This window comes from Pongo pygmaeus, chromosome 23, assembly GCF_028885625.2.
Source record: "Pongo pygmaeus isolate AG05252 chromosome 23, NHGRI_mPonPyg2-v2.0_pri, whole genome shotgun sequence".
In the NCBI taxonomy this organism is placed as follows: Eukaryota; Metazoa; Chordata; class Mammalia; order Primates; family Hominidae; genus Pongo; species Pongo pygmaeus.
Window position 1 is genome coordinate 35007619 of NC_085931.1, and position 9421 is coordinate 35017039.

The window sequence follows — 9421 nt, forward strand, 5'->3', positions numbered from 1 at the left end:
AGTTTTCACAGCAAGGCAATTTACTTCTGCAGAAGGGTGCCAGTCCCGTCAATCAAGATCACAAGAGCACATCAAACAAAGGAGAGCAGGTGGTTTTTAATCTCTGATGCATAGTCCTTACCTCTGTATCACTCCCCCATGGGCTGGAGTTGGACTGCACAATCTGAGCTGATCCGATTGGCTACTTGCAAATATTGTTCTAAATATGGAAGGGAAGGGGGACGTGAGGTACAGTGGTGAAGCATGTAAGACATGCAGTTTTGGGGGAACAACGGGTGCAGATAACCAAGGGAACAGATGTGAGTTATTGATTAGAGCTGACGGGAAGAGGGTACACTGTTTTACAGTAACTAGGGGCAAGGAGGAACAGGAAAGTTAAGTTTGAGAACAAAGGACAAGAAAGTTAGCAGGCTAAATCTTTGAAGACAAACTCAGAGAAATTCATTGTATCTTACAAGGCCTAATGTCTTTTTATGTCTAGATTTTTACATTTCACTTGAGCTGAGGATTGGGGGTGCTATGGGGTGTGAAATTTTAATGAGTACCCCAAAGGAGTTTTTTTTTTGCAATCAAATTGTGTATTTCTGCTGTAAAATGAGTTTCTTGGTCTGACTTAATCTATAACAGAAAGCCAAAATGAGAAGTAATCTCAGTTATTAATTTCTTTTTTTTTTTTTCAGACAGAGTCTCACACTGTCACCCAGGCTGGAGTGCAGTGGTGCGATCTCGGCTCATTGCAACCTCCATTTCCCAGGTTCAAGCGATTCTCCTTGCCTCAGCCTCCCAAGTAGCTGGGATTACAGGAGCCCGCCGCCACGCCCGGCTAATTTTTTTTGTATTTTTAGTACAGACAGGGTTTCACTATGTTGGCCAGGCTGGTCTCAAAATCCTGACCTCGTAATCTGCCCACCTCCGCCTTTCAAAGTGCTGGGATTACAGGTGTGAGCCTCCATGGCCAGCTGAGTTATTAATTTCTTCACCAGTGTTGTGGTATCAGCACATCCAGTCCAGTGGCATTCAATCCATCCACTTAACATTCAGACAGTAACCAAACAGTGGGAATGCCCTAAAGCCAGAGGTATATCAACGAAATCCATCTGGAGTCCTGCAAGGGGCAGTGTGGGCCTTGGAGGACTCCCCGAGGAATGTTGATTTCCTCCAGAGATTCCATGGGATTTATAAGTTGTGCACTGGGAAACAGTGTGGCCAGAAGTTTTGTGGATGCCAGGGTAGAACTAATTATATTTTAGTTCCCTTAGCTATCCTCCACCTCCATATGTCCCATTTGATAAGGGCAAGCCAAAAAGGTCAAAAGAAAGGAAGCCACGGGAAGTCTATTCGGTCCAATGTATCATCTGTCTGGTAATTATTTGCTGTCCTTTTGAATTCATTTGTCTTTTTCAGATTGTGGGGCATTTGCCTGGTAATACTAACAATAATCAATAATATCAGTCAGGGATAAAGACACAGATAAATTGCATGGAAAAAGGATGGTGGGGGGATCCATTTCTGGCTGTGTATTTCACTGCCTTGTTGGCCCTATCATTCTCTAGAGATACAGCATCGGGACCAGGTGTGGTGGCTCACGCCTGTAATCTCAGCATTTTGGGAGGCTGAGGTGGGCAGATCACAGGATCAGGAAATCAAGATCATCCTGGCAAACATGGTGAAACCCATCTCTACTAAAAATACAAAAATTAGCTGAGTGTGGTGGCATGTGTCTGTAATCCCAGCTACTCGGGAGGCTGAGGCAGAAGAATCGCTTGAACCCAGGAGGTGGAGGTTTCGGTGAGCCAAGATCATGCCACTGCACTCCAGCCTGGGCAACAGAGCAAGACTCCATCTCAAAAAAAAAAAAAAAAAGATATAGCATCGGTCTCCTTAGTATGGGCTAAACAATGAGCAACAGCAGTTTTTCTTGGGAGGTGAATAGCCTGTAGTAGGGCAACAATTATATGCCCATTGGTAATAGGAGTACCAGTAGCATTTAAGAATTCTCAGGACTGGTCATGTATGGTGGCTTATGCCTGTAATCCCAGTACATTGGGAGGCTGAGGCAGGAGGATTGCTCTAGGCCAGAAGTTCAAGACCAGCCTGGGCAACATACTGAGACCCCCATCTCTCCAAAAAAAGAATTCTCTGGATTTCCAGATTGCGCCAATGGTCAGCAGACTCCAACTGGAGTTGGTATAAATAGTGGCAGTTTTCCCTTCTGCCAATGCGCAAGCTCTAATAAGAGCTATAAATTCCCAAGCCTGGGGTTTACTTTACCGTGGGCAAACAGGACCTCAAGTGTTTCCTGTGGGGAAACTATGACATAGCAGTTATTATGTTCCCCTGGAAACCTCATTTATGGGGGCCGCCACAAAATAAGAGTGAGTCTGTGTTGTCTAAAGGGTACACAACAGGTCTCATGACCTTGAGACCATTTCTATCATTGGAAGGCAATCATGTGGAATGGAGTAGGGTTCTCCATCATCAGAGAGGGCTAATAGAGTAGCCAGATTGTTTTTTTTTTTTCTTTTTTTTTTTTTTTTTTTTTTTGAGACAGTCTCACTCTGTTGCCCAGACTGGAGTAAAATGGTGCAATCTCAGCTCACTGCAACCTCTGCCTCTGGGCTCAAGCAGTCCTCCCACCTCTGCCTCCTAAGTAGCTGGGACCACAGCTGTGTGTCACCATGCCCAGCTAATTTTTGTATTTTGTGTAGAGACAGGGTTTTGCCATGTTGCCCAGGCTGGTCTCGAACTCCTGGGCTCAAGTGATCCACCCGCCTCAGCCTCCCAAAGTGCTGAGATTACAGGTATGAGCCACCACACCCAGCCGAGTAGCGAGATTTAAAGTGGCACAATGATGTAAGATAATGGAGGGTTTGGTTAATAGGACCTGTTCATAGGTCTATTGCTGTGTGGAGAGGTACTATGTCTTATGAACTTGGAAGATTGACAGCATGGGGAACATAACAGAAAATGGATAAGCCTAACATGAGTGCTGGCTTTGTCAGTTACAGAGTCAGCTGCAGCCACCACTTGCAGGCATGAGGGCAGGCCTGCTGCCACAGGGTTCAATTGGCATGAGAAATATAGGATATCTCTGACAGGCAAAAGGTTGTCATAGAATACCTCCAGCAATTCCATTATTTTCATGGTAATAGAAGTGAAAAGATTAGTCAAAATTCAGTAAGCCAAGATCAGAGGTATGGGAAATGCTAATTTTAAGGCTACAAAGGAGGTTAGTGCCTCTCAGGGCCAGAAAATGGGTGCTGGAATGGTGTCTTCGAGGAGGGCATAGAGAGGTTTAGCAAGGGCAGCAAAATTAGAAATCCATTGGTGACAATAGCCAGCTGTCACTGGAAATTTTTGTAGTTTTCGTTTGTTTGTTTGTTTGTTTTTGAGACAGAGTCTCGCTCTGTCGCCAGGCTGGAGTGCAGTGGTGCAATCTCAGCTCACTGCAAACTCCACTTCCTGGGTTCAAATGATCCTCCTTCCTCAGCCTCCTGAGTAGCTGAGACTACAGGTACCCGCCACCACACCCAGCTAATTTTTGTATTTTTAGTAGAGAGAGGGTTTCACCATGTTGGCCAGGATGGTCTGGATCTCTTGACCTTGTGATCCGCTGCCTTGGCCTCCCAAAGTGCTGGGATTACAGGCATGAGCCACTGCATCTGGCTTATTTGTTTTTGAGACAAGGTCTTGCTTTGTCACCAGGCTGGAATGCAATGGTGCAATCGTGGCTCACTGCAGCCTCAACTTCCTGGGCTCAAGCAATCCTCCCTCCTTGGCTTTCCAAAGTGCTGGAACTACAGGCGTGAACCACTGCGCCCAGCCATATAAAGTTGTTTTTTTTTGTTTTGGGGAGAGAGAGAAACAAAATTGACTTAAGACATTTGGGGGTGAGCTTCTGAATGCCCTGAGATAGCTCATGTCCTAAGTAGGTAACAGTTGTTTGTACCCACTGCGTTTAGATTAGAAGGCTTCATGGCCTTCTTCAGCCAGCACCTTTAGGAGAAGGAGGAAGACTGTAAGAGCATCCTGCTTAGTATATTTTCTTTTATCTTTCTTTCTTTCTTTTTTTTTTTTTTTGGAGACAGAGTCGCACTCTATCACACAGGCTGGAGTGCAGTGGCATGATCTTGGCTCACTGCAACCTCTGCCTTTCGGGTTCAAGCGATTCTTCTGCCTCAGCCTCCTGAGTAGCTGGGACTACAGGGATGTGCCACCATGCCCAGCTAATTTCTGTATTTTTAGTAGAGATGGGGTTTCGCCATGTTGGCCAGGCTGGTCTCGAACTCCTGACCTCAGGTGATCTACCCGCCTCGGCCTCTCAAAGTGCTGGGATTACAGGCATGGGCCACTACGCCTGGCCTGCTTAGTATATTTTCTTTTTCTTTTTCTTTTTTTTTTTTTGAGATGGGAGTCTCGCTCTGTCGCCCAGGCTGGAGTGCAGTGGTGCGATCTCGGCTCGCTGCAAGCTCCGCTTCCCAGGTTCATACCATTCTCCTGCCTCAGCCTCTCGAATAGCTGGGACTATAAGCGCCCACCACCACACCCGGCTAATTTTTTGTATTTTTAGTAGAGATGGGGTTTCACCGTGTTAGCCAGGATGGTCTTGATCTCCTGACCTCAGGTGATCCACCTGCCTCGGCCTCCCAAAGTGCTGGGATTACAGGCGTGAGCCACCACGCCTAGCCTGCTTAGTATATTTTCAAAGTAAAAAATCAACATATTGGCAAGAGTGGAACCCTAGGTCAAGGCTACAGAATCTAAGCCAGCTTTAAGAACTTAGGAAAATATTGAGGGAGACTCACAATGTCTCTGAGATGTGTGAGTCCATGTTAACTGTCTCCCTCTCAGTGTAGTTGTATAACCATACCAGATCAATCTGGTTCAACTTTTATGTAACAAAGTTGTGAGCTGCATACCTGGTTCATCTGGACACAGTCAGGTTAAGTGACCTTCAACCTGAGGATCCACAGCAACTGAAAAAAAACTCACAACTTTGTTACATAAAAGTTGAGCCACAATAGGCACCATGGCTCGCACCTATAATCCCAGCACTTTGGGAGGCCGAGGTGGGAGCATTGCTTGAGCCCAGGAGTTCAAGACCAGCCTGGGCAACATGGCGAAACCCTATTTCTACAAAAAAATTTTAAAAATTAGCTAGTCATGGTGACACACACATGTAGTCCCAGCTACTTGGGAGGTTAAGGTGGGATGATCACTTCAGCCTGGAAAGTCAAAGCTGCAGTGAGCTGTGATCACACCATTGTACTCCAGTCTGGTTGACAGAGCAAGACTCCATCACACACACACACACACACACACACACACACAGAAAAGCTGAGCCAGATTGGGTTGGATGCAGTTACAAATCCCCCCTGAAATACCCCACCCCTCATTCTTGAGCGGTTAGGGATGAAGGTCATTCTTCTCTGTCTACTTCATGCTGACAGGAAGCAGTGAGGCTACTAAAGTTAAAGGAGTGAAACTCTCAGGTTCCTGAGTTCAAATAAGTTTTTGGGTCACCTGAAGTTGCTCAAAGGAGCTGGTATTCCTGCTGTTACACAAAATGAGGACACAAAGTTTACTATCAATTTAAAATACAGGGACTGAAAAGTAACAGAACAGAGGCCACTAGGGTCCACAGCAGAGGAAGAAAAGAGGTGAAGTGAGGTATAGCAGACTTCACTGCATTCCAAGGTAGCTTGTTGGTTGAGCTACCCCTCTGGTTGAAGGAATGCAGCTGTTCTGCTTGTTTAAATATTTCCTTCCTTTTTATTTTTTCTTTCTTTCTTTTTTTTTTTTTTGAGACGAGTCTCTCTCTGTTGCCCAGGCTGGAGTGCAGTGGCGCGATCTCGGCTCACTGCAAGCTCCGCCTCCTGGGTTCACGCCATTCTTCTGCCTCAGCCTCCCCAGTAGCTGGGACCACAGGCGCCCGCCACCACACCCAGCTCATTTTTTGTATTTTTAGTAGAGACAGAGTTTCACTGTGTTAGCCAGGATGGTCTCGATCTCCTGACCTCGTGATCCACCCGCCTCAGCCTCCTAAAGTGCTGGGCTTACAGGCTTGAGCCACTGTGCCTGGCCCCTTTCTTTTTTTTTTTTTTTGAGACAGAGTCTCTCTCTGTCACCCAGGCTAGAGTAGAGCGGCACGATCTTGGCTCACTGCAACCTCTGTCTCTTGGGTTCAAGTGGTCTCCTGTCTCAGCCTCCTGAGTAGCTGGGACTACAGGCATGCACCACCACACCCAGCTAATTTTTTTGTATTTTTAGTAGAGACTAGGTTTCACTATGTTGGCCAGGCTGGTCTTGAACTCCTGACCTCAAGTGATCCACCCACCTTGGCCTCCCAAAGTGTTGAATATTTCTTTTACATTAGCCTCTATTTCCTCTGGAGGCATTTACCCAAGTGCAACAGGAGGTATTGGTGCCACACACAACCCTCCTGTTCTGCTAGTAAATAGTCTAAGGCCAATCGCTTTTCCGACACTACATTGGCTAGTGAATTTAGAGAAATATGTATATTTTGGAGAGCCTCTCCAGTTTTAGCTGCCAGAGCCTTGGGTATTTAGATTAAATTTCTTAGGGTGACTTCGTAACAGGCAACCCCCGCCCCCGGCAAGAAAGGGCAGCCAACCCCACAGCAAGTCCGGCAGCTTCCATGGTTTGTCCAATAGCCCCCCTCTTTTTTTTTTTTTTTTTTTTGGTCTCTTATGATGGCTGGTTGCATTATGGGCTGTTACCCTGATAGGCCCCAGAAAGCCCACAGTATACTGTCCTAGGCATATTACATTGCCTAAACAAGGGTGAGCCACTGCAAATACTCTTTTGTAGCATGTTTGTTTCTTTTCTCTTTTTCCTGAGCAATTTAAATAAACTCGGCCTATTCTCCTAGTGACATTGTCCTTAGCAGGTGAGGTCCACACAACCCTGTGATATTAATGACTCCTCTCAAAGGATAAGCAACAGGTCACCCCATCCAAGTGTGGGGATACCTATGGCACATCCAACATTCGAACAGATTGTTCCCACCAGCTATGATACAGGAGACCTTGACTATTATATTGGCCTCCCAGAGACCACTGGCCAAGGCAACTAAAAGGGCCAAAAAGCAGGCCTGGGTGCGGTGGCTCACGCCTGTAATCCTAGCACTTTGGGAAGCTGAGGTGGGTGGATCAAAAGGTCAGGAGTTCGAGACCAGCCTGGCCAGCACGGTGAAACCCCGTCTCTACTAAAAATTAAAAAATTAGCTGGGCATGGTGGCGCATGTCTGTAGTCCCAGCTACTTGGGAGACTGGGGAAGGAGAATCACTTGAACCCGGGAGGCAGAGGTTGTGGTGAGCCGAGATTGCGCCACTGCACTCCAGCCTGGGCGACAAGAGCGAGACTCAATCTCAAAAAAAAAAAAAAAAAAAGGCCAAAAAGCATAAGGGCCATTTTAAGGTGTTTTATGAAGGGATTTGCCACCACCTAAGCATCTCCACAGTGTAAAAGGGCAACAGCATGAGGGTTCCTGCAGGGATAAGGAAGATGCCTACTATGGCAAGAGAATGGCAAGGGGCACACTTGACTTATCTGAGCCTTTTCTTCTAAAAACCAATTTGAGATCTGAGATGGGTTCACAAATGTATGCTGGGGAGGCATCTTCTGGGGGCTCCTGGGCTTTCACTCTTTTTTTTTTTCTTTTTTTTGAGACAGAGCCTCGCTATGTCACTCAGGCTGGAGTGCAGGGGTTCAATCATAGCTCACTGCAGCCTCGAACGCCTAAGCTCATGGGATCTTCCCGCCTCAGCCTCCGTGCACCACCAATTAGCCATGCCTGGCTAATTCTTTTACTTTTTGTAGAGACAAGGTCTCACCATGTTGCCCAGGCTGGTCTTAAATTCCTGGCCTCAAGTGATCCTCCCCCGTCTGCCTCCCAAAGTGCTGGGATTACAGGCGTGAGCCACCATGCCTGGCCTCTTCACTCTTGAGTGATGGATCCAAGGGGTTACTTCTTGGAGTTTAAGAGAAGAATGAGTGGTTAAAAGTGTTAGGTAGGGCCCCATCCATACCGGGCTGAGCTGGTCCTGGGGGTACTCCGCCTTCCAGGTCCTGAGGTATACCCAGTCTCCTGGGTTGTACAGATGAAGTTTTACCCCAGAGGAGACCAGGAGGCTGGGGTTGCTGAGGTGGTTGAGAATAGCAACAAATGACTCCAGATGAATAACATAATATGCTTCATCACCCTTTCTATCTCCCCATCTGGGCAAGAGAAGGGGCTGGCCACGCCTGGATAAGGCCTTACATATAACATTTCTTTTTTTGTTTTTTTTTTTTTTGAGACTGGGTCTGTTGTCCACAGGCTGGAGTGCAGTGGCGTCACCACAGCTCACTGCAGCCTTGACCTCCCTGGGTTCAAGCAGTGTTCCTCCTTCAGCCTCTCAAGTAGCTGAGATTACAGGTGCGCACCACCACGCCTGGTTTTTATTATTATTTTTTAAATAGGGAGGAAGTCTCACTATGTTGCTCAGGCTGGTCTCGAACTCCTGGGCTTAAGTGATCCTCTTCACGGGTGGGCCTCTCAAAGTGCTGGGAATACAGGTGTGAGTCACCACGCCCGGCCCCATATAATCTTATCTTCCCTCCCCTCCCCTCCCCTTCCCTCCCCTATCCCTTCCCTTTCCTTTCTTTCTTTTTTCTTTTTTTGAGACAGAGTCTTGTTCTGTTGCCCAGGCTGGTCTCAAACTCCTAGGCTTAAGTGATCCTCTTTACCTGTGGGCCTCTCAAAGTGCTGGGAATACAGGTGTGAGTCACCACGCCCGGCCCCATATAATATTTCTTTCTTTCTTTTTTTTATTTTCTTGAGATGGAGTCTTGTTCTGTTGCCCAGGCTGGTCTTGATCTCCTGGGCTTAAGTGATCCTCTTCACCAGTGGGCCTCTCAAAGTGCTGGGAATACAGGTGTGAGTCACCATACCTGGCCCCATATAATATTTCTTTCTCTCTCTCTCTCTTTTTTTTTTTTTTTTTTGTGAGACAGAGTCTTGCTCTGTCGTCCAGGCTGGAGTGCAGTGGCCTGATCTCGGCTCACTGCAACCCCTGCCTCCCAGGTTCAAGCGATTCTCATGCCTTAGCCTGCTGAGTAGCTGGGATTACAGGCACATGCTGCCACACCCGGCTAATTTTTTGTATTTTTAGTAGAGATGGTGTTTCACCATGTTGGCCAGGCTGGTCTCGAACTCCTGACCTCAAGTGATCCACCTGCCTCAGTCTCCCAAAGTGCTGGGATTATAGGCATGAGCCACTGTGCCCAGCCCCATATAACCTTTCAAAGGAGTTAAGTCCCATTCTTTCTCTGAGTGCTACCCATACTTGGACCAAGGCTATGGGTAACAGCTTTAACCAATTATCTTGGGCCTCCTGGCATAACTTGACTAGGATAT